At 39.9% G+C, this 17494-nt stretch overlaps 1 non-coding gene across 1 annotated transcript; it reads left to right on the top strand.

The window, feature by feature from the left end:
- The first annotated feature begins 17352 nt into the window (after positions 1–17352).
- On the top strand, positions 17353–17458 carry LOC112318446 (U6 spliceosomal RNA). The gene has a single exon (XR_002976215.1). It is a non-coding gene; the product is annotated as a U6 spliceosomal RNA (small nuclear RNA).
- The last annotated feature ends 36 nt before the right edge of the window (positions 17459–17494 follow it).

Genomic DNA, 17494 nt, shown 5'->3' with positions numbered 1-17494 from the left:
TGAAGGGTTACCAGTGTGGAGGCGGGGGGGGGGGGGGGCGGGGGAGGGAAGAGTAGCTGGGGAAGGTACAGGGAATGAGAAGCATAATTGGTAGGTACAAAATAGATGGGGAGAAGTTAAGAATGGTATAGGAAACAGAAAATTCAAAGAACTAATATGTATAACCCATGGACATGAACTAAGGGGGAAAATGCTGGAGGGTTAGGGGTGCAGGGTGGAAGGGGGATAAAGGGAGGAAATGGGAAAACTGTAATAGCGTAATCAATAAAATATACCAAAGATTTTTATTTTTAGTAGCTTATTTTTAATTATTTTTCTTTTTTAAAAATTGATTCTAGAGAGAGGGGAAGGGAGGGAGAAAGAGAGGGAGAGAAGTGTCAGTAAGAGAGAGAAACATTGATTGCTGCCTCTAGTAGGCCACCGCCATGACCAGAACAGGACTCGCAACTCAGGCACGAGTCGGACCGAGAATGAACCCACGACCTCTGGGTCTGCAGGACAACGTCCAATCACCTGAACAACTGAGCCACACCAGCCAGGGCTAATAGTTTGTTTTTTATTGTATTTTTTCCCATTACCATTTATCCTCCTTATATCCTCTTCCGCCTTCAACCCCCACCTCTCTATCCTACCCCCACCACAATCATCGCACTGTTGTCCTTGTCCGTAAGTTTTTTCTTTTTTGATCCATCCCGCCACCCTCCAAAGCCCACCCCCCAGCTGTTGGCCCGCTGTCCAGCTATGAGTCTGTCTCTATTTTGCTTGTTAGTTCAGTTTGTCCATTAGATTCCACATATGAGTGAGGTCATATGGTATTCGTCCGTCTCTGACCGGCTTATTTCACTTAGTATCATGCTCTCCAGGCCCATCTGTGCTGTTGCAAAGGGTAAAATTTTCTTTTTGTTTTTTTTTTTTTATGGTCAAGTAGTATTCTATTGTGTAAATGTACTGTAGTTGTTTTATCCACTTATCTACTGATGGTATTTGGGCTGCTTCCAAATCCTGGCTACTGTAAATAATGCTACAATGAACAAAAAAATACATATATTCTTTTGGTTTAGTGTTTCAGGTTTTTTCAGATAAATTCCCAGCAGTGGAATCACTGGGTTATACAGCAGTTCCATTTTGAATATTTTGAGGTAACTCTGTTCTGCTTTCCACAGTGGCTGCACCAATCGGCATTCCCACCAACAGTGCAGACGCATCCCCTTTCTCCACATCCTCGTCAGCACTTTTTTGTTGATTTATTGATGATAGCCATTCTGGCAGGTGTGAGGTGACAACTCATTGTGGTTTTAATTTGCATTTCTCTGATGATTAGTGACATCGAACATCTTTTACTATGTCTATTGGCCATCTGTATGTTCTCTTTGGACAAACAGATCCTTCAGGTGCTTTGCCCATATTTTAATGGGGTTGTTTGGTTTTTTTGGTGTTGAGGTTTTTAAAAATATTTTTTTAATTTATTTTTAGAGAGAGAGGAATGGAGAGAGAAAGAGATCAAGAGAAATATCAATTGGCTGTCTCTCGCATGCCCCTATCTGGGGACCTGGCCCAAAACCCAGGCATGTGCCCTGACTGGGAATCGAACTGGCAACCTTTTGGTCCACAGGCCACCACTCAATCCACTGAGCCACACCAGCCAGGGCTGGTGTTCAGTTTCATAAGTTCTTTATAAATTTTGAATATTAACCCCTTATCAGATGTATTGGCAAATATGATCTCCCATTCAGTGGGTTGTCTTTTCATTTCGTTGGTGTTTTCCTTTGTGTGCAAAACTTTTTTAGTTTGATGTGGTCCAATTTGTTTATTTTTGTCTTTTGTTTCCCTTGCCTGAGGAGATATATCAGAAAAAATGTTGCTACGAGCAATGTCTGAGATTCAACTGCCTATGTTTTGAGTCTAACATTTAAGTCTTTAATCCACTTCGAGTTTATGCTTGCGTGTGACATAAGAAGATGGTCTAGTTTCATTTTTCTGCACCTATCTGTCCAGTTTTCCAAGCACCCTTTATTGAACAAACTATCTATAGCCCATGTATGGTTTTGACTCCTCTGTCCAATATTAATTGACTACAAAGGTGTGGGTTTATTTTTGGGCTCTCTATTCTGTCCCATTGATTTATATGTGTGTTTTTATGCCAGTTCCATGCTGTTTTGATTACTATGGCCTTAGAGTATAGTTTGATATTAGGTAACATGAATCCTCCAACTTTGTTCTTCTTTCTCAGTATTGCTGTTGCTTTATGGGGTGTTTTGTGGTTCCATAAAAAATTTTGGAATATTTGTTCTATTTCTGTGAAATACACCATTGGTATTTTGGTAGGAATTGCACCGAATCTATAGATTGCTTTAGATAGTAGGGACATTTACTGACGTTAACTTTTCCTATTCATGAACATGGTATATGCTTTCATTTATTTGTATCTTCTTTAGATTCTTTCTTTGGTGTCTTAGAATTTTCTGAGTATAAGTCCTTTACAGTCTTCGTTAAATTTATTCCTAGGTATTTTAGGTATTTTGTTCTTTTTTTTTTTTTTACTTACTAGATTACCAGTTTATTATTATTTTTAATATATTTTATTGATTATACTATTACAGTTGTCCCATTTTTTTCTCCCCTTTATTCCCCTCAGTCCTGCACCCCCACTCCCACCAGTATTCACCCAAGTTAGTTCACATCCATGGGTTTTACATGTAAGTTCTTTGGCTTCTCCATTTCCTATATTCTTAACCTTCTCCTGTCTATTTTGTACCTACCATTTATGCTTCTTATTCCCTGTACTTTCCCCCCCATTCCCCTCTCCCCCTCCCCACTGGTAACCCTTCACATGATCTCCATTTCTCTGATTCTGATCCCATTCTAATTGTTGGGAATTGCTTAGTTTGTTTCTGTTTTAGGTTCAGTTGTTGATAGTTGTGAGTTTGTTGTCATTTTACTGTTCCTATTTTTGATCATCTTTTTTTTCTTAGATAAGTCTCTTTAACATTTCATATAAAAGGGTGTGGTGATGATGAACTCCTTGAACTTGACCTTATCTGAGAAGCACTTTACCTGCCCTTCCATTCTAAATGATAGCTTTGCTGAATAGAGTAATCTTGGATATAGGTTCTTGCCTTTCATGACTTGGAATACTTCTTCCCAGCCCCTTCTTGTCTGCAAGGTTTCTTTTGAGAAATCAGCTCATAGTCTTATGGGAACTCCTTTGTAGGTAACTGTCTCCTTTTCTCTTGCTGCTTTTAAGATTCTTTCCTTATCTTTAATCTTGGGTAATGTAATGATGATGTGCCTTGGTGTGTACTTTTCTGGGCCCAAGTTCTTTGGAAGTCTCTGGGCTTCCTGGACTTTCTGGAAGTCTATTTCCTTTGCCAGACTGGGGAAGTTTTCCTTCATTATGTTTTCAAATAAGTTTTCAATTTCTTGCTCTTCCTCTTCTCCTTCTGGCACCCCTATGATTCCGATATTGGAACATTTAAGTTGTCCCAGAGGTTCCTAAGACTCTCCTCATTTTTTTTTTTAAATTTGTTTCTTCATTCTGTTCTGGTTGAATGTTTATTTCTTCTTTCTGCTTCAAATCATTGATTTGAGTCCAGTTTCCTTCCTTTTACTATTGGTTCTCTGTACATTTTCCTTTATTTCACTTTGCAGAGCCTTCATGTCTTCCTCTATTTTGCGACCAAGTTCAATCAGTTCTGTGAGCATCCTGATTACCAGTGTTTTGAACTCTGCATCTGATGAGCTGGCTATCTCTTCATCACTTAGTTGTATTTTTGGAGCTTTGACTGGTTCTTTCATTTGAGCCAGAAAATTTGTCTCGGTGCACCTGTTACCTAATAAGGGGCGGGGCCTTAGGTATTGGCCAGGGCAGGGCAACCCACATTGCTGCATTGTGGTGCTGTATGTTGGGGAGGAGTCTGAGAGGGAACAATGCCAGTTTGCTCAGCTGTCTGGCTTTCAGTCACTTCCTCTGATACCCACAGGTGAATTGGGACCTTCTGGTTCTGATTCCCGGGTGGGTGGGTTTGTGTACGTTCTAGGACCCTGTGGGTCTCTCCAATGAACTCTGCTGGGTGAGGCTGGGAATTTCTCCCACCACTGAAACCCCCACAGGTTTTTATAGCCAGAGGTTTTGAGGCTTTATTTCCCTGCATTGGGACCCTGCCTGGGTTGTACAGTCTGTCTTGCTCCCCAGTTGTTCCTCCCAGTTTATCTGCAAATGTGGGGCCACCAGGTCTGCCAGCCACTGCCTTGCCTTCTCCAATCCTCAACCTACAGCTTCCTGTCATGTCCTCTCAGCCCCAGCTGCCTGTCTCTGCCCCTCCTACCAGTCTGGGTGAACGTTTCTTCTTTAACTCCTTGGACTTCCATACAGTTTGATTTTTTTGGCAGTTCTGATTATTTTTTGTTTTTAAATTTGTTGTTGTCCATCTTTTGGTTGTGCGAGGAAGCCAAGTGTATCTACCTATGCCTCCATCTTGGCCAAAAGTATTTTACTCTTTTTGAAGCAATTATGCATGGGATTGTTTTCTTAGTTTCCCTTTCTGGTAGTTCATTATTGACTTATAAAAATGCAATAGGTTTCTGGCTATTAATTTTGTATCCTGCTACTTTAGTGAATTCATTTATCAGTTCTAGTATTTTCTTGGCGGAATCTTTAGGGTTCTCTCTGTACAGTATCATGTCATCTACAAATAATGAGTTTTACTTCTCTCTATCCAATTTGTATGCCTTTTATTCTTCCTCTTATCTGATTGCTAGGACTTCCAGTACTATGTTGAGTAAGGGAGGTGAAAGTGGACATCCCTGTCTTGTTCCTGATCTTAACGGGAACACTTGTAGTTTTTCTGAGCTTTTGATGCCACCAAAAGATAGCCCATATTTCTGCGTCCTGCCCTAAAGCATTTAGTCACAGTACAATAGTCACTGTGTAAAACCAAAGTGAAGGCTGAGACTGTGATCAGCCTCACTTTCAGATGGAGTAGGGGACGTATCTATAGTCTTGGTAGGAGTGGGCGAGAGAACCCGCACTGATCTGACCCAGAACTGCAACCGACTTGGGAGATCGGACTGCGTTGAGGACAGACGTCAGCCTTTCTTTTTGCTTCTTTTCTGAACACATCTGATTTGGCCACATTTTGGGGTGGCACAGTATCTGCTAAAGAAATTCCAAATAACACCTGAGGAATCTGCTTGGTGGCATGTTCTGTGCATGTGTGTTTGTACATGTGTGCCTGCATGTGTATACGTGTGTGTCTTTCCACCTGTAACTCTCCTGCCCTGAACCTTCAAGCAGCCTGTGGCGGCCCGGTTTCCTGCCTGGGTGGTCCCCTCTGTGCTTCCAGACCCTCTCAACACTTCCCTCTCTCCTGGATAACATTCGGGAGCTACTGAAAGACTGGGAAGCTGGAGGACTAGTTTAACATCAACACATTAATTTTAGGTAGTATTTTCTCATGAACAGAAACCACAGCGAATCTTCAATTTCTTTGTTTGTTAGTTACAGGCTGAGGTGGAATGGAGTAGCAAATTAGCTTAATGGAAAACCAATATGTATCTTCTAAAGCAGCTTTTCAGTTAGAATATGCTAATTACAGCCTTTATATATAGCAAATGATAAGATGCTTAAAGGCAGAGCAGTAGGAGACAATACGTTTGTGAATTCCCCAATATGATTGATATATCACTACTGTTAGCTTACAACAAAGGAGGAAAACATAAGATAATAAAACAACTGGATGTGTAAAAATTTGAGTTTGGTATTGGCAGGCTTTTGACTGCACAGGTGCAGCCTGCTGTGAAGAAATCAACAACCTAGGGGGCACCATATACAGGCCGTCCATGTCTTTTGCCCATTTTTTTAGTGGCTTGGCAAATTCCTGATATACTCTAAACATTAATTTTTTTGTCATTTAGCTGTTTTACAAATTCCTTTCATATGTAAATAGCTTGGCTTTTCACTTTCTATTTTGATAAATAGATGTTCTTAACTTCAAATTTGTAAAATCTATTGTTTTTTCTTCCTACTCTAATATATATTAACTTACTCTTCTAAAAATCTTCAGTTTTGCTTTTGACATTTAAATCTTTGTTCTCTCTGGGATTTACTTTTGTTTATGGTGTGAAGTAGGGATCCAATTTTACTTTTTGCAGACAAATGACTTCCTCCAGATTTGTTTGTTGACCAGCCTCACCTTCCCCAACTGCTCCGTCCTGCCGCGTTGGTCATATATCAACATTCGTTTCCTCACGGGCCTATTTCTGAGCTGTCTGTTCTGTTTCACTGGACAATTTGTCTGTCTTAGTGTTAACACCACACTGTTTAATTCCTACAGCTTCATAAAAGTCCGGATTATTTAATACAGCAAGTTGTTCTTATTTTTCTTCTTCATCTTCTGTCTTGGCTATTCTGGGTCCTTTGTTTTTCATACATATTTTAGAACAAGCATCTCAAATTGCATGCCAGCACACACACACATAACCTGCCGGGATTGTAATTGGCATTGCATGGATATGTAGATCAATTTGAAGAGGATTAACATTTTTATGATTCTGAGTCTTCCAATTCATGAACAGGAAAACGTTCTTTTTCTTAGGTTTTCATTAATGTCTTCAAGTAAAGGTTTATTATCTTCTGTGTTTGGATCTTGCACATCTTTTGTTGGATTTATTCTTAGACACTTTGTAGTTGTGTTGCTATTGGAAATTTCGTCCTTTAAAGTTATGCTTTGTAATTATTTGTTGCTATTGTAGAAATAAATTAGACTTTTGTATATTGATATTGTATCCAGCCAATTTGCTGGATACAATCATTTGTCTTTGATTTTAATAATTCATCTATTGCAAACACTCATTATCTAAGAATAATACCGGCTTTCTCAGGCCAGCCCCACGTCCGGCCGGCACCACCGCCAACGGCTCAGCCCTGGAGTTGTCAAGATTTTCCCAAAGTGCAAACATCTGAAAGTCACACTTTAGAATTGTCTTTTCTTCTAATTCTTTATCATTGTCTTTTCATTGCCTCAGGAAAGCAGTAACACACAAGATCCTTTTACATCTTTTGACTCAAAACACAGAATCCAAGAGGGATTTGTCTAGTGAAGTTTGTGAAGGAAAATCTGTAGCTGATCAGTGTCATCCCACCAGTAAAAGCCCGATTACAGCAAACCGGTTCATTCATTTGAGCTCCTAAACTCAAGGAAATGATTTAAAATTATGAAAGAAATGCCTAGATTCTCACCCATTTCAACTTTATAAAGAACTCGTGATCACTGTGGAAGCTGTGATTTCTTTTTCTTTCATTATATAAAATAGATTTTTATTGTGCAGGGTAGTGTCCAGCTTTTGCCCCCCTATATTTACAGTGTAACTTTTTCAGCTTAATTTCAAACTCTGTCTAAGTTTCAGTGCTGTGAACTACTTTTAAAAAGGCTGATTCTAAAATTGGAATCATGTAAAAATAAATAAATAAAAATAAATAAAAACAATGCCAATTTTTTTCTCTCCTGTCCAGCCCTTTAGTGCCTTTTATTTTTCTAAACACATTACACCGGTTAGGGCCTCCACTACGATGTTAATAGAAATGTGATATTTTCTCTTGACTTGGGCACTCTTGATCTTCAGTTTTGAAAAGGAAATTTAGAATTACATTTGTGTATATTTTTGTAAATAAATTTAGAATGATATTTTGTTAGGCTTTCTGTAATCCCCTTTGTCAGGTTAAAGAAGGTTTCACTTATTCCTAGTTTACTGAAGATTTAAAAAATCTTTAATGGATATTGAATTTAATCAAAGTTTTTTACAGCCATTTAGATGATTATGTATTTTTTAAATCTCCCTTTAATATGTTAATATGATAAACTATTATCATATTAATTAGATACACTAAGATAAATTATAGGTTTCCTAATATTAAATTATCCCTGTGTAGGTAGACAACTTTGACCATAAAGTATTATTTGTGTATGCTGTTAGACCCAGCTTATATTTTGTGTAGGATTTTTGCATTTGTATTAATAGCAACATGGGCTTGTGATTTTCCTTTCTCATTCCATCTTTATCTATTTGGATTTAAAGCCTCATAGAAAGATATAAGGCATATTCTCTCTCTTTATATATCCTTTGGAAGAATTTGATTTTTTAAAACCTTCACCTGAGTATAGGTTTAATTTTTAATTTTTAAAAGATTTTATTTATTGTTAGCGAGAGGGGAAGGGGGGAGAAAGAGAGGGAGAGAAAGATTGATATGAGAGAGAAAACATCGACTGGTTGCCTCTCGCACATGCCCGGGGACAGAATTTGCAACCCAGGTATGTACCCTGCTGAAGAATGGAACCAGTGACCTTTTGCACTGTGGACCAATGCCCAATCCACTGAGCCACACTGGTCAGGGCCTAAGGATATGGTCATGGACTTTAGAGAGAGGGGAGAGGACAGAGAGAGACACATCAACATAGGAAACATCGATTGGTTGCCTCTTGTATACCCCCTGACCAAGGATGGAACTGCCACCTAGGTGTGTGTCCTCAGCAGGGATCAAACCCACCACTTCTTGGTGTGCACTCCCACCAACTGAGGAAGATTCTCTTCCTGCGAACTCTTGTACGAGTAAATGTATTTTTACTTCTGGGAGCCTTTTCTGTAATCTCAAGGAATTCAGGTTGGATATACATGCATTTGAATTTCCAACATTGAGAGTAATTAAAAATAGAGGAAACAGGCTACTGGGAAGATGAATAGGAGGCTTGTGGGTGTAGATGTTTTTCTGTGACACTGAGAGAAATGAAGAAAGCCAAGGGAAAGAAAAGTGTTTGGAATGGGCCATCTCAGCAGCCTGCCAGGAATAGTGCTGAATGTGTGAGGCTGTCCAGGAGAGCCAGATCAGAGTACCCTGTTATGTTCAGAGCGGTTCTGGAAGTTATTATTGGCAGCATTTTACATTCGAGAAAAAGTTTGAGCAATGCTTCTGGGTGTTATTAAGGGCTTCCCTTTTCAGACTGAACTAGGTAGAATAAATAATAATCATCCAAAGACATTTCAAACGAGATTGTATCAGACCAAACCTCCCATCAAGAATACTTCGAAAAGCTAGATGAAATATTTAAAAACCGTCTGAAAGCTTTGGAGAACAACTGAGACAGGAAGGGACTTAGTGGTCAAGATGCTGGAGGGAAGGGAATCTCACAGAGGCAAGACCAACACTTGGCCCTGCTTTAGGCATTTGCCAATTCTAAAGTTGAATGTGAGCAGATGAGAAACTGAGCAGCGCTTTTGGAAGTTTCTCAGGGGAGACAATAATAGAAATTCAGGGCTCACCAATGAAAAGGGTTCTGGTAAACATCCCAGACTTACAGCTGGGGCCCCAGAAGGACTGTGCCCTAGAGTGAAGATGTAATTAACCCCCCTAGGTCTCACCACAGTTGAAATCCAGCTTCAGTCAACTCAATCTTGTATTTATTACAGGTGGTTTGCCGCTATGCTGGCCTGCCCTATGAACAAGAATAACTCCTCTCTGGTGAAGATAATATTTTCCAGTACTTTTAATTATCTGTATAATTTTTCATGCACAATGTTTAGAATGTAATGAAAAATAGGCATGCAAAAAAAGATAAGACTGCCAAAAATTCAGAGACAAGATAGATAGTAGAAATGACTTACAGGAGATTCAGATGTTAGAGTTATCACACACAGACTTTAAGATACTGTGATTAGCCGTGGCTGGTGTGGCTCAGTGGATTGAGCACCGGCCTGCGAATCAAAGAGTTGCCAGGTCAATTCCCAGTCAGGGCACATGCCTGGGTTGCAGGCCAGGTCCCCAGTAGGGAACACGTGAGAGGCAACCACACATTGGTGTTTCTCTCCCTCTCTTTCTCCCTCCCTTCCCCTCTCTCTTAATAAAATCTTTTTAAAAAATTGTGATTAATGTGTTCTAGAAATTAAATTATAATTATAAGATGGACAGTTTCAGGAGAGAACAGGAGACTATAAAAAAGGAACCGAATGGAAATTCTAGAACTGAGAAATGCCATGACTAAAACTAATAACTCAGTCAATGGGTTGAACAGCTGATTGGCAAATACAAAACAAAAGAAAGCAGATATAGTAATACTAACATTACATACAAAAGACTTTAATGTAAGACGCAAGATAGAGGAATATTTCATAATGACAATGGGGTAAGTTCACCAAGAAGATATAATAATAAAAGAACAAAACATGAGACTATAAAGAGCAAAAAATAACAACTAGAATAAGAAATAGAAAAATCCTCAATTACAGTATTGTAGATTTCAACATACCTCTCTCATTAACTAGTAGACTATGCAGACAAAAAAATTCAGTAGAAATGTAAAATATTTGAATAATGAAATAAAGTTTAACTGAAGTTAGGTAAATGTTTTTCTGCAACAATTGTGGAATATATATTTTTCAAGTGTATATGGGACATTCATCAAAACTAACTACGTATTAGGCCATTAAGCAACTCAACAATTTTCAAATGATTGAAATCAAACACAGCAGGTTCTCTGGCCACAGTGGAAGTATTTGGAAATCAGTAACAAAACAGATAACTATAACATTGCCCAAATATTTGGAAATTAAACACCTAATGGAGTCTAAACGCCTAATGGATTAATGAAATGAAAAGATATTTTGAATGAAATATATTGGAAATATCTAAGCTTATAGAATGTGGAAAAAGCTATGCCCATAGGAAACTTTACAACCTTAAAATTGATAATATATCAATTAGAATAAAAAACACAGACAGAAATAACAAATACAATATAGAAAAAAGAAAGGCTCAAAATCATCGATGTAAACATCTATTTGAAGAAGTTGGCAAAAGACCAACAAATTCAACACAGAGAAAGTAGAAGAAAGGAAATAGTAAAGATAAGAGTGGAAACTAATGAAATAGACTGCAAGTTTACAAGAGAGACTCAATAAAGGCACAAGTTGGCTCTTTGATGATTGATCAAATAGAAAAAAACAAAATAAAACAAAACCTTGGTAAGCCATCAAGAATAAAATAGAGGCAGCACAAATAGCCAGGACAGGGTCACCTCATCCCTAACTCCTGGCCACCACTCATCCCTATTTCTATAATTTTGTTATTTAAAGAAAGTTAGATAAATAATACAGTAGGTAGCCTTTTGAGAGTGGCTCCCTCCCTATTTAGTATAATTCCCTTGAGATCTATCCAAGTTGTTGTTTGTTATCAATAGTCCCATCCTTTTTATTGTTGAGATGTTTTTTATTCTCACCTGAGGATGGAGGTATGTATATATTTCAGTTTAGAAAGAGGGGAAGGGAGAAAGGAAGGGAGGAGGAGAAACCCTGATGTGAGAGAGAAGCATTGACTGGTTGCCCCCCGTAAATGCCTGGACCGGGAATGGAGCCCATAAGTTTTTGGTGCACAGGATAACACACCAACCAGCTGAGCCACCTGGCCAGGGCTAATTGCTGTAGTTCTTAATGAAATCTTTTTAGAAGTCTGTTTTCTAGGTATTTATTAATTACACATAACGAGGCAACAGACTTTTGTATATTTATCTTACATTCAGCCTCTTTTTAATTGTAATAATTTGTTTACTTAGTCTTTTGTGTTTTCCATTAAATAATCTGTCCTGTGAATAATAACAGATTGGACTTTTCCTCTCTAATCTGTACACATTTTATTTATTTACTTTTTTTGTCCTACTCTTCTGGGTAGAAACTGTAATACACTCTTCCCACAAAGAGAGAATATGGGTTGGCTTAGTAACTTGCTTCTAATGAGTAAAATTTGGTAGAACGAATGCTGTGGGACTTCCCTGTTGACAGGCTGATGCTCTGCCTCTCTCCCTCTCCGAGATCTCTCTCTCTGTCTCTTCCTCCCCTCCACCCTAATCTAGACCTATCTGTTTATCTTAAACTTAATCAATTTTGCCAGAGGTCTGTTCATGTTCAGTCAACTTTAGCTTTGTTGATCTTGTTTTCCATTTCGTTAGTTTCCCTACTTATCATTACTATTTTCTTCCTTTACTTTTTTCAAGTTTATTCTGTTGGTTTTTTCCCCTAATTTCTCTGAAGCAGAGGGCCCATTTAGGCCACGCCTAAATTCCTGGCCCACAGAAACTGTGAGATAATAAACGTGTTGTTTTTAGCCACTAAGTGTAGGACAGTTTGTTACACAGCAACAGATAACTAATATACCAACATGTACTGATTTTTTTCCTTTAAACTCAAAGTATTTATTATCCATGCTGTTGTTATTTATTGTAAAAGATACACATATGTGCGATGAAAAAACTCAAACAGCACAAACAGTGTAAAGTGAAAAGTAGAAGGCTTCCCTGAGCTGTTCCTGCCAACCCTTCAGGGGAGCCACTGGCCGCTCGGTTGTAACTCCTTCTGCAGCGTTCTCATACGGACAGGGTCGTACTGGAGATACCGTCCTGCAGCTATCTTCCTTCCCTGACCACCCACCTTTCCATAGAGATCCATAACACTTTTAGAAATACATAATATATTCATTGCTTTTTTCTGTTTATGAAAACAGATAGGGTCTCAGTTGAAAGTCTCATATGTATAAAGAAAAACAAAAAAATTAATTTGCCTCTACCCTTACCAACCAGAGATAAACTTCTGAAAGGTCGAACTCAACATCAACTCCAGTTTGTCCCATGTCCTCTTCTTGTGGCAGAATACTCTTTTTTTCTTGTGAGCAGACTATCTGATTGGTCAGTCTGGGCTGACCCTCCCTTCTCCAGGGGTTGTCCTATGACCTAGGTCTAGCCAATCAGAATTCTCCTCCACTCCTCTGCCACTCAAATTAGTTGATGGCTGGGCCTGCAGCTCAACATGCTGGGGAACAATCAGAGGCTTTCCTAGCTTTTGCCGGGGAGCCAATGAGGAAGGTGGCTTTTTCCTCTAAGTGGTTAAACAAGATATGTAAGAGGAGGCCTTCCTGAGGTCCTCTCACCACCACCTGGGGAGCGGACGTCTGGAGAATGAAATCAAGGAGGGATGAACAAAACGAAAAGATGAAGTGAGCAGCCCCCTGCCGACATCTCTACCCACACCTAGTATCCAAAGGTACCCTTGGCTGCCTCAGTTTTGGGAGTCAGCAAACTCCTTTTTAATGATCAAGTTTCTGTCATCTGTGTCTTAAAGAAACTCATCTATATCAACTATTACAGTGACCTTTATTTGAATTGAATAGAAACAAAGCGAAATTGAAATGAAAATGGAAGAAATGCTGAATGTGAGATAAAGCTTTTTTGGGAAACATCAAATAATTTCTAAAAGGTCTTTTAAAGTTAAATGAAACATGAAAATGTTTCAAGGTTGAGATAATTGTGTTTCATAGTTTAACTTGAGGTTTCTTAATAAACATGAGTTTAAGTTTCCAGAACAACTTAGTCAATTGTCTCAAAAACTAAATGCCACCTCTGATGTCCAACCATTCAACCAACCAACCAAACATAACTTCTTAACTTTTTTTTAGGCAGAACAAACATATTTTAAAATGTAAGGTCATTTTTTAAATTAGTAGGGGAAGGAATTCATATGGAAGTAACGGATCTATAAGCAAAATATTCTTTTATGTAAAAACAAACTTTCAGGAAAAATAAAAAACAACCAAAAGAGGGTAGCTATTGCCTATCACAGGTTTGAGGTGAATTCACTTAATCCAAATTGTTCCAATACATCGTTCAGATGGTTCCCTCCTCACTCTCTTACATTTAGCCCGTGTGGATTAAAGCCTGTTATTATCGGGTTCATAGCATCCAATTTCTCTTAATGTCCCCAAGGAGTAAAAAAGCAGTTCTTCTTAGAGAAGCTTCAGAATTTTTCAAAAAAGATTTAAGCTAATTTGGCTGTTGGCACCAAATACCCTCCAGTGCATTTTATTCCAGCAAGAAGCATGCAGTCTGTATTCCACAGAAAGTACGTGGTTGTCACAAGGAAGAACCTATGTTGTGTAATGGAATATTTAATCAAACTGAAACATACTTTACATAACTGTCTTCTCATCTGGGGAGTGAAGGCTGCTCTGCACTGGACGTGTCGTCTGTTCATGGTTCCACCAACTTAGAAAAGACCAGCCCGAGCCCAGGCGGTTGTGTGGCTTCAGCGGGGCCAGCTGAGAGCCCCGGCTCAGTGAGTGCTGTTGATCAACAGTGCCACACGAGGGAATATTCTCTCGTGTTGATATCTCTTGTAGAGGTCAGCTATTTCTGAGAATCCCTTTTACCATAAGCTTTCCCATACTTCATAATAAATGGGGGGAAACACCTCATTAGGTTAGTGTAAAAACTGTAGTTGTACCTGTCTTTTAGTTCACTCCTGTCCTCTACCCCAGAAAATACTCACGTTTTGGGGCTGGCTAACAGAGTTCTATACAACAGGCAAAGGTAAAAGGTTATGTGGTGCTGCCAAGCATCTGGCACCTGAAGATCAGACCTTTGAGTCCTGGCTCTCCTGGGTGCCAGCGCTGTGACCCTCCTTGGCCAAGTCCAGAAATGCCCAGAGCCTGTGTTTTCACATCTATGAAACTTGGACAATAGGCCCTGGCTGGTGTGGCTTAGTGGATTGAGTGCCAGCCTGCGGACCAAAGGGTCCCTGGTTCAAGTCCCAGTCAGGGCACACGCCTGGGTTGCGGGCTGGGTCCCCAGTAGGGAGCACACGAGAAGCAACCACACATTGATGTTTCTCTCCCTCTCTTTCTCCCTTCCCCTCTAAAAGTAAATAAAATAAAATCTAAAAAAAAAAAGAAACTTGGATAATAATATAATAATAGATAGGAAAGGGCTTTGGAAACGAAAAGGGGCTAGATAAAAATGTTGCTTATTACCCACATAGCATTCTGAACTGTTTCTGAAAAATTCCTTCATTTGTTAGGATTTATATACCTAATTACCAAAATACCATTTGTACAAGGCTATCACTTCTATGCAAATTTAATACAGCAGCTTCCTTACTTAGTTCCTAAGTAAACCACCACTGTAACAGACCTAGTTAGTAGAATGTAAAAACGTGGTTTTAGACATCCGTGGGTAATGGGCTTCCCTTATGCATTTGGGACCAGGTGTAAGCCAAAGGCCTTCCTATTGCCTACTGCCAATAAGATACATGTTAAGAAACAGCCCTCTGTTTCCTGGAAAGAAAACTTTCAGGGATCTGCCCTCTTCCAAGTGTTGGCAGTTTTTCTCACCCACCTTGGGTTGTGATCAGGGCTCCCCCTGCAGTTGACGACAGCCCTGGCACCTGCTGGGGGGCTGGGGCTGTGGTCGTGCTCTCCTGAGGACAGGAGCCGGGTCTGCTCCATTTGCTGCTTGGCCTCTAGGCCGTCCCCCTGGATGGTGCAGTTCTTTAAATGCTGGCGTCCCAAAGTGGCTGGGCATTTGGCCCAGTGATAAAACAGGCCATTTTGCTAATAGCTGCCTTTTAGCTCATCATCTTGGGAAGAAGAATTGAGGCTTTAAGATACCATTTAAAATAGCAAGACAATATCAGTTATACACAGGAATAAACATAAGAAATGTAAGCCCTCTATGAAGAAAATTGTAAAAACATTACTGAATGACAATTAAAAAGGAAAATATAACACATTCGTGGTCAGGATGACTCACTATCATGTCGGTTGACATTCCAATGAATCGCTTGGTTCCTCCCTCTGCTTGGCTGCTCAAGACACCGAGTCCTGTTGGTTCTGCTTCTTTCTCTTCCCTCTGCCTACTTCTCTCTCCCACCGACTTTACTTTATTCCAAGCCCCCCTTATTTCTCTCCCAAATTACTGAAACAGACTCTTAACTGTTGCTACTTTCCAAAACATCTTTCCACAACTGCAGCTATGTTTAGCTTTCCAAAACGCTTGTCTAAGCACGCCATTCTGCTCGCCACCCTCCAATGACTCCGCATCACCTCTGAGCGGAGCCCGATCTGTGTAGCCAGGCATCCCAGGGCTCCTCCCTCCTCCCACTCTGGCTTCCCTGGCAGGCGTACCGGTTCTCCAGGCGGCCCCAGCACCTTTCACTGGGCACACTTCTTCCTGCCCCAGCCCCCATCTCATCCTCCTTCCCCTTTGTCTCCCGATGAGCTCCTGCTAATTTTTCCGAGCTGAACTTGACTCCAACCTCCTCAGAAAGTTTTCCTTGATTTTCAAGGCTCAAGGAGCTGCCCTTCCTAATGTCCACTAGGCTGTACTTTCGATATCCAGAATTTTCTCATCCCGCATAATAAAAACCTTACGCCCTTTGATTGTCTCATTTCCCCACCCCTGCCCCTGGCAACCATCATTCTACTCTCTGCTTCTGTGAGTCCTGCTTTTAGATTCTACATTTAAGTGAGATTGTGAAGTATTTGTCCTTCTATGTCTGGCTTATGTCACTTAGCATAATGTCCTCCAGGTCCATCTCTGTTGTCACAAATGGCAGGATGTCCTTCTTCCTCTTCCTTCAACGCTAATTAACATTCCAGTGTGTGCACGCATTTGTGTGAATGTGTGTGTGTCACTTTTTCTTTCTGCATTCATCTGTCAACAGACACTTAGGTAATTTGCACAGCCTGGCTGTTGTAAATCACACTGCAATAAATACGTGAGCACAGATATTTCTTCAAGATATCGGTTTCATTTCCTTTGGATATATAGGAAGTGTGATTGCTGGATGGTAGTTCTATTTAATTATTTTAGGAACCTCCATATACAGGGTGGGGCAAAAGTGGGCTTACAGTTGTTCGTATGGGAAATATTACAGTAATTCATAAATAACAACACAAGAATAAGCTCTGTGTTTCATGCACTCACAACTGTACACCTACTTTTGCCCCGCCCTGTATTTTCTGTGATGTTTTTACCAATTAACATTCTCTGTGGTGGTCATCTAAAACTATGTAAAAAAACAGTATGGATGTTCCTCAAAAAATTGAAAATAGAACTACCATGTGACCAGCAATCCCACTCCTGGGTATTTAACCAAAGAAAATGAAAACTCTACCTTGAAAAGACAGATGCAGCTCCAAGTTCTCTGCAACATTATCTACAATAGCCAAGATATGCAAACAACCATAACGCTCACGGACTGATGAATGGGTAAAGAAAATGTGGTTTGTACATATTGGAATATTACTCAGCCACAAGAACGAAATCTTGGTATTTGCGATAACATGGATGAACCTTGATAGCACTACGCTAAGTGAAATAAGTTATAGAAAGAAAAATACCATATAATTCCTCCTATGTGAAATCTTAAAAAACAACAACAAAAGCCAAAAAGACACCAAACTCAAAGGTACAAAGACCAGACTGGTGATTGCGGGCGGTGGGGGATGGGGCGGGGTGGGGAGGGACAGAGTGGGTGAAGGGAGTGCTCGCTGCGCAGCACGCACACTAAAGCTGGAGCGGTACAGAGAAGGTTAGCATGGCCCCTGCGCAAGATGGGTGAAGGGAGTCAAGAGGCACACACTTGCAGTTACAAAATAAACAAGTCAGCGGATGTAATGCACAGT

The sequence above is a fragment of the Desmodus rotundus genome, chromosome 12 (assembly GCF_022682495.2).
Source record: "Desmodus rotundus isolate HL8 chromosome 12, HLdesRot8A.1, whole genome shotgun sequence".
Lineage (NCBI taxonomy): Eukaryota > Metazoa > Chordata > Mammalia > Chiroptera > Phyllostomidae > Desmodus > Desmodus rotundus.
Note: the sequence above shows the minus strand (reverse complement) of the source record. Positions and strands in the feature narration are given on the sequence as shown.